Source organism: Thamnophis sirtalis, unplaced genomic scaffold, assembly GCF_051295495.1.
Source record: "Thamnophis sirtalis isolate CommonGarterSnake01/CBP01778 unplaced genomic scaffold, rThaSir2_p1.2 scaffold_2, whole genome shotgun sequence".
In the NCBI taxonomy this organism is placed as follows: Eukaryota; Metazoa; Chordata; class Lepidosauria; order Squamata; family Natricidae; genus Thamnophis; species Thamnophis sirtalis.
The window spans coordinates 47,869,798-47,877,049 of NW_028261382.1; the positions used below are offsets into that span (position 1 = coordinate 47,869,798).

At 49.0% G+C, this 7,252-nt stretch overlaps 1 pseudogene across 1 annotated transcript; it reads right to left on the reverse strand.

Moving 5' to 3' along the window:
• Positions 1-1,572: 1,572 nt before the first annotated feature.
• On the reverse strand, positions 1,573-7,011 carry LOC148048765 (ras-related and estrogen-regulated growth inhibitor-like protein A; annotated as a pseudogene). Its single transcript, XR_015695509.1, has 4 exons — positions 6,842-7,011; positions 4,269-4,322; positions 4,076-4,152; positions 1,573-1,992 (listed from the first exon to the last, which is right to left on the reverse strand). The product of XR_015695509.1 is annotated as a ras-related and estrogen-regulated growth inhibitor-like protein A (transcript).
• Positions 7,012-7,252: the final 241 nt, after the last annotated feature.

A 7,252-nucleotide genomic window follows, 5' to 3' on the forward strand; every position in this document is an offset into this window, starting at 1 on the left:
GCCAGCCGTGTGCAGCAGCTGCCAAAAAAGCCAACACAGTTCTAGGCCACATAAACAGAGGGATAGAATCAAGATAACGTAAAGTCTTAGTAGCACTTTATAATGCCTTGGTAAGACCACACTTGGAATACCGCATCCAGTTTTGGTCACCATATTATAAAAAACATTGAGATCGAAAGAGTGCAGAGAAGAGCAACGAAGATGATTAGGGAACTGGAGGCTAAAACAGATGAAGAACGGTTGCAGGAACTGGGCATGGCTAGTTTAAGGAAAAGAAGGACCAGGGGAGACATGATAGCAGTCTTCCAATATTTGAGGGACTGTCACAAAGAGAAGGGGCTCAACCTATTTTCAAAAAAACACAGGATAATAAGCAATGGATGGAAACTAACCAAGGAGGCAAGCAACCTAAAACTAAGGAGAAATTTCCTGACTGTGAGGACAATTAACCAGTAGAACAACTTGCCTGCAGAACTTATGAATGCTCCAACACTAGAAGTTCTTAAGAGATTAGACAACCATTTGTCTGAAATCATATAGTTTTTCCTGCCTGAGCAGGGGGTTGGACTAGAAGACCTCTTAAGATCCCTTCCAACTCCTGTATTCTGTATAGAAGTTATTAAACCGCAAGGATCTTTGTCATCCAAAACATTTCCATTTGTTCCCGTTCCACATTCCACGTTTGAGCAATAGCAGCGCGTGCTGATAACTCGGTGTTAGAAATGGAGCCCTGTGAATGGCTAGGGACAATTGCTCTGCTAGGAGAGAAGGGTTTACTATTTCTCACTTGTTTCCCATGGCAATCAGGAAGAACAATTTCAAGCTGTGCAGAGAGCCAAGTACATCACGTATGTGTTGCCTTCCATCCTTTGGTGAAAATTAAAAATAAAATAAAATCTGACATTCCAAGAGAAGGAATCCATGTTTAGGTTAACAGCCATCCTCCCAAACCTCCTATATTTCTGTTGTGGCCCACCAGTGGAGCTGGCAGCAGATTTGGACGGTGAGGAGGTTGGGGAGGAACCTGGACCAGTCCTGGAGTCTGGGGAAGGCTCTGAGGAGGGCTCTGTGTCAGAGGAAGAGACGGGGCCAGGGCCGTCTGACAGTTATCAGCTGCCTTCCAAGGTCAGACATCAGTGAGGCAGACAAACAGCTGGAGCCTGTTCCCAGTGTGCGCATGCACAGAGCTGCCAGACGAAGGGAACAGCTGAAGAACAGGGTCGACTCAGGAGGAAGGCCAAAGGTGGACGGTGAATGGCCCCTCCCAGAGGAAATAAAAGAGGAGCGACAGGGGAGTGGAGTTTGCAGGAGACAATTAGTTCGCTTCATTGATTTGTGACTCTCCGAGATGCCTTGCCAAGTTCTGCAGAAATCAGCCTAGCAGCTCTCCAAGCCAGATAAGGTCTGTGACCATAAATCCTCCTTTGAAAGACTTTGCCGGCTGTGAATGAGCAGAATTCACAATCAATTAATAAAAGGTTTTTTTTGCCGGGACAAGATTGCTTCAGGCTCGTGGGAAGCCTCGGTCAGAACAATTTCAACATTTGCTCTTAGTTTCCCCCCAGCCGAGCTTCACTCAGTCCTTCTTCAGCCAAAAAGGGCCGACACCCTGCGGATAATCTCCCGGAGGCCGACCGACTTCTTGGCGAAACTCTTCGATTCCTGGACCAAGTTGAGAAGTTCGTGGAAGACGACCAAAGAACCATGGTAGGTCTCGGCGGTGGAAATTTCGAAAAAGCCAGCGTTGGTGGACAGGGCCAAAAGCCGGCCTTCCTCACTGGAGACGGTCCGCTGGTGCTCCAAGTCCCGTTTGTTGCCCACCAAGACGATGGGCAGCTTCCCTGCCCCGTTCCTCCTCTTCGAACATTGGAGCCAATGGAGCTGACGACGGGCAAAAGCGAAACTAGCCCGGTCGCAGATGCTGTAGACGATAACGAAGCCGTCGGCCCAGCGGAGGTATTTCTCGTTCAGGTAACTCTGGAGGTTGGACGCCTGTGGAGGAGAGTCCCACAAGAGCTCGTTAAAGGATGAGAATTGCAAAATCGGCAACCCTACTTAATTCAACCACAAAATTGGCCAACTTGAGAAATCACCACGGGCTTCAGAATTGGGACTGTACTTCTCCTGTTCTGACCCAGGCTTCCCCAAAAAGCACGAGGCAGGTTCCTGGTCCCGACAAAACCCCTTTTATTAAACAAATGTGAATTCCTCTCCTTCACATTCAGCCAAGGCCTGGCAAACAGTCTTTCAAAGGCATATTTATGACCACGGACCTTATCTATCTTGGAAAGCTGCCATGCAAATATTTTCCCAAATGGGGTGCTGTGCAAGGAAAGACTCTGGGCACAGAGTCTCTGAGATTCACGGACAGATCTTCACACTCCTGAAACGAACGAACAAAGGGATTGTTTCCTGCAAAAGCCCACTCCCCTTTCGCTCCTCTTTTATTTCCTATGGGAAGGGGCAATCCTCGTCCACCTGTGGCTTTACTCCCAAGTCTACCCTGATTTCACAGCTGTTTTTTTCTTCTTCGGGCAGCTCTGCACATGCACACACTGGGAACAGGCTCCAGCTGTTCCTCTGCCTCACTGCTCTCTAGCTCCGAAGGCAGCTGATAACTTTCAGATGGCCCTGGCCCCATCCCTTCCTCCGATGCAGAGGTCTCGTCCAAGTCTTCCCCAGCCTCCAGGACTGGCCCAGGTTCCTCCCCAACCTCCTCACTGTCCGACTCTGCTGCCAGTTCTGCTGGCCACTTGATCAGTTTCCATCCTTTATTCCTTACCTGGCCTTCAGGTGCCTTGGAGAATAGCTTGACCCCTTAACTCCTCTCTGTGGCAGCCCCTCAAATATTGGAAGATGCTCTCCTGTCTCCCCTGGTCCTTCTCTTCCCTAGACTAGCCAGGCCCGGTTCCTGCAACTGTCCATTGTATGTTTGAGCCTCCAGTCCCCTCATCATCCTGGTTGCTCTTCTCCGCCCTCTTTTTCTAGAGTCTCAACTTCTTTTTTATAGTGTGGTGACCAAAACTGGATGCAGCACATTCTTACAATGAGTGAGGGTGTGTGGCTCCCCAATACCCCTTCCCAAATCTACGGGTCTAATAATGTCACTAAGAATGGGACCGTCCTGTGGACTGCACAGTGTTGTCACTGTGTTTGTGGTTTTTTTTTACATAGAAAATTTTTTTATTTTCCATTTTCATAGCATATAATCACATGTATACTATTACATAGTCAATATCATGTTGTATTATTAAGTAATTACATCAATTCATCTTACCATCAACTACCAAAGGGGAAAAAAACCCAATTATTGGCTCTTCTGCTCTCCATACACCATATTTATACCTTATCCGACACTTTCTTCCCCCTCTCTCCTCCCCCTTTCTACATCCTTTCTTCCCTCCATTATTTTCTACTCTACTTCCCCTTCCTTTCTCCTTCTCCTCTCTCCCCTTACCACTCCTCCTTATACACCTCACCTTCCCCCCTCACCCTCTCTCCTATCCCTCTCTTCCTATCTTTCTTCTCTCCTCTGCTTCCAACTCTTCTACATCCTGTCTTCCCTCCATCATTTTCTACTCTACTTCCCCTTCCTTTCTCCTTTTCCTCTCTCCCCTTACCACTCCTCCTTATACACCTCACCTTCCCCCCTCCCCCTCTCTCCTGTCCCTCTCTTCCTATCTTTCTTCTCTCCTCTGCTTCCCACTCTTCCTCTCATTCACTTGGTGCATTTCAGCTTCTGAGCAAACTCCCTTTTGTGTTGATGGTATTTATAATTCCATTTCAATATACATAAAAAAGAAAAAATAGCAGTATACATGTACAATCATGATACCTTAAAATCCAACACCCCTCCTCCAACCTAGTAAACTCCGCTCCCTCCCCCCGCCAACCTTCCCCGTCCTGACTTCCCAGAACCAATACAAGGTATAAATCTTTTAACAAAAAGAGTTTAAAATATACTTAAAGAGAAAGTAGAAAGCTAATAACGTCTTTGAATTGAGCTTGAGTGTGTTTGTGTTTTGTATGTGTGTGTGTGTGTGTGTGTGTGTGCAAATGAGGACATGATGCTTACCTGTGGGCAGGCCGAGTCCCAGATACGAAAGGATGCTCTCTGGCCGGCCATCTTCACGTCGTGATTATAAATAGATTCTGGAAGCAAGAAATAAAAAAAAATAGTAGACGAAGGGAGGAAGGACAGCAAAGAAAGAAGGGGAGAAAATGAGAAAGAATGGAGAGGTGCCACAGAAAAGAAGAGAGTCACTTACCAATATTCCCGTATTCACCAATAAACCTTCGGGTCAGAAAGCGGACTGTCAAAGCTGAAAGGAAAGAGGAAGGAAGAGGTGTCATGGCTGCATCTCTCCCACCCAAGCTTCATGAGGTGGCAGCCTGACATTAGTAACGGGGAGGGCGTGTGGGTGGGTGTGCCTTGCCTTCTGGTGCTTTGTGTTCTGACCGAGGCTTCCCCAAAAAGCACAAAGCAGCGTCCTGGTCCTGACAAAACCCCTTTTATTAAACGAATGTGAGTTCCTCTCATTCCCATTCAGCCAAGGCCTGGCAAACAGCCTTTCAAAGGAGTATTTATGACCACAGACCTCATCTATCTTGGAAAGCTGCCATGTCAATATTTTCCCAAATGAGGGGCTGTGCAAGGAAAGACTCTGGGCACAGTGTCTCTGAGATTCAGGGACAGATCTTCACACTCCTGAAACTAATTGTCTCTCCTACAAACTCCCCTCCCCTTTCGCTCCTCTTTTATTCCCTCTGGGAGGGGCCATTCATCGTCCACCTGTGGCCTTCCTCCCAAGTCGATCCCTGTTCTTTAGCTCTTCCCTTCGTCTGGCTACTCTGTGCATGCACACACTGGGAACAGGCTCCAGCTGTTCTTCTGCCTCACTGATGTCTGACTCTGAAGGCAGCTGATAACTGTCAAGACGGCCCTGGCCCCCCCTCTGCCTCCGACACAGAGCCCTCCTCAGAGCCTTCCCCAGACTCCACGACTGTCCCATCTTCCTCCCCAACCTTCCTCACTGTCCGAATCTGCTGCCAGCCCCACTGGCCGATGGCGGGCCACAAGTCGGTGAGGCAACAGCGGGTCAGAGGAGGGGCTGCTGCGGGACGGAGATGATTGAAATCCTGATTGAAATCGTGGTTTAAATCGATTTAAATCAAATCCACCCTGTTCTGGGTTTTTTAAAAAACTGATAAAAACTGGGTAAAAATACATCATTCTGGGTTTAAAAAAAAAACCACATTAAAAATGGATAAAAGTACTCAGTTCTGGGTTTTAAAAAAAACCCAAAACCTGATCAGAGCTTGGTATTTTTTTCTTACTGCAATGAGGCCTCCATTCATGGATGCCCTCAACAGAATGACTCATAATTCAGCATTTAAGTCAGTGGGTTTCAGAAGGCTTTCATAGCTTAATTTAGTTAGATTCCCACCAGGTCTGTACAAGCAAACGGACCTCTTAACTCCCCACCCCCCCACCCCAGGGGAGCTTTGCTAAAACAAATCACCCAGGTAACCTTTGAGTAGGTAAGAACGGAGAAATCCAATCTGTAGCTCAGTCTCAGCCATTTTTACATGGAAACCTATTTTCGGGGGTGCAGGTGCTTTCCCGAAACCCCCCAAATCTCCCTCTGTCTTCAGGCAATTTACTCAAAAGATCAGAGTAGTGAAAAAGCAGTGTTTTTCAACCGACCGGCCATGGAATGCAAGTAGTCCTCGACTTACGACCACAATTCGACCCAAAATTCCCATTGTTAAACGAGACATTCCTTAAGCAGGTTTTGTCCTATTTTAGGACCTTGCTTCCGACCCGCCATGGAATACAGGTTGTCCTTGACTTACGACCACAACTGAGTCCAAAATTTCCATTGTTAAGGGAGACATTTCTTAAGCAAGTTTAGTAAGTTATTAAGGGCCACCCTTGGAATACGGCATCCAGTTTTGGTCTCCATGATATAAAAAAAAAGATGTGGAGACTCTGGAAAGAGTGCAGAGAAGAGCAACCAAGAGGATTAGGGGACTGGAGGCTAAACTATATGAAGAACGGTTGCAGGAACTGGGTAGGTCTAGTTTAATGAAAAGAAGGACCAGGGGAGACAGGATAGCAGTCTTCCAATATCTCAGGGGTTGCCCCAAAGAAGAGGGGATGTCAATTTATTTTCCAAAGCACCAGAAGGCAGGACAAGAAGCAACAGATGGAAACTGATCATTAAGGAGAAACTGGAATTAAGGAGAAAGTTCCTAACAGTGAGGACAATTAACCAGTGGAACAGCTTGCCACCAGAAGTTGTGAATGCTCCAACACTGGAAGTTTTCAAGAAGAGACTGGACAGCCCACCTGTCTGGCATGGTATAGCAGGTCTCCTCTTGAGCAAGGGGGCTTGACTAGATGACCCCCAAGGTCCCTTCCAACTCTGTTATTCTCTAAGGGTTTCCTCCTTGAACAAGGAAGGGGGCTGGACTAGATGACCTCCAAGGTACCTTCTGAGCAAAGGGGCTGGACTAGAAGACCTCCAAGGCCCCTTCCAACTCTGTTTTTCTCTAAGGGTCTCCTCCTTGAGCAAGGGGGCTGGACTAGATGACCTCCAAGGTCCCCTCCAACTCTGTTTTTCTCTAAGGGTCTCCTCCTTGAGCAAGGGGGCTGGACTAGATGACCTCCAAGGTCCCTTTCCAGCTCTATCCTGATTGATGGGTTCCCGCCCGGTGAAGAGGCGCGGTCCAGTCGCCTTTCCACGCTGGCTGGGGAGGATAGGCGTTGTAGTCGGAGCGAATGGGGTAGCTCCGGCGCCGGACCCGAGATCGCTCCGGAGCGGCGGCGACCACTTACCCGATTTCCCCACTTTCTCCGCCCCGATGACCAGGACGTTGGCTTCCAGTTTGGGCAACATCCCTCCGGGCATCTTCCCGGCTTGCCGGAAAGCCGTCTTGAGTTGCACCAACATGGCAAAGCGGCGGAGTAGCGGGCGAGGGAGGAGGAGGAGGAGCAACACACCTGGCGGCACCACCTGCTGCCGGCAAGTCTGGCTCTGCACGCGGAGCCGGCCGGCCTTTTTATACTGGGGGGAGGAGCCTCCGGCCAGAGAGGGCGGAGTCGCCCCGCCTCGCGCAAGGACCCAGGTGCGGCCTCTGCACGGCACGTGAGCCGAGCAGGGATTGGGGGGCGCGAGGGGGGCAGGTGGCTGAGGCGCTGCTGCGGAGGTGTGGGCGAGAGAGAGAGGGAGATAGCGGGAGAGGGAAA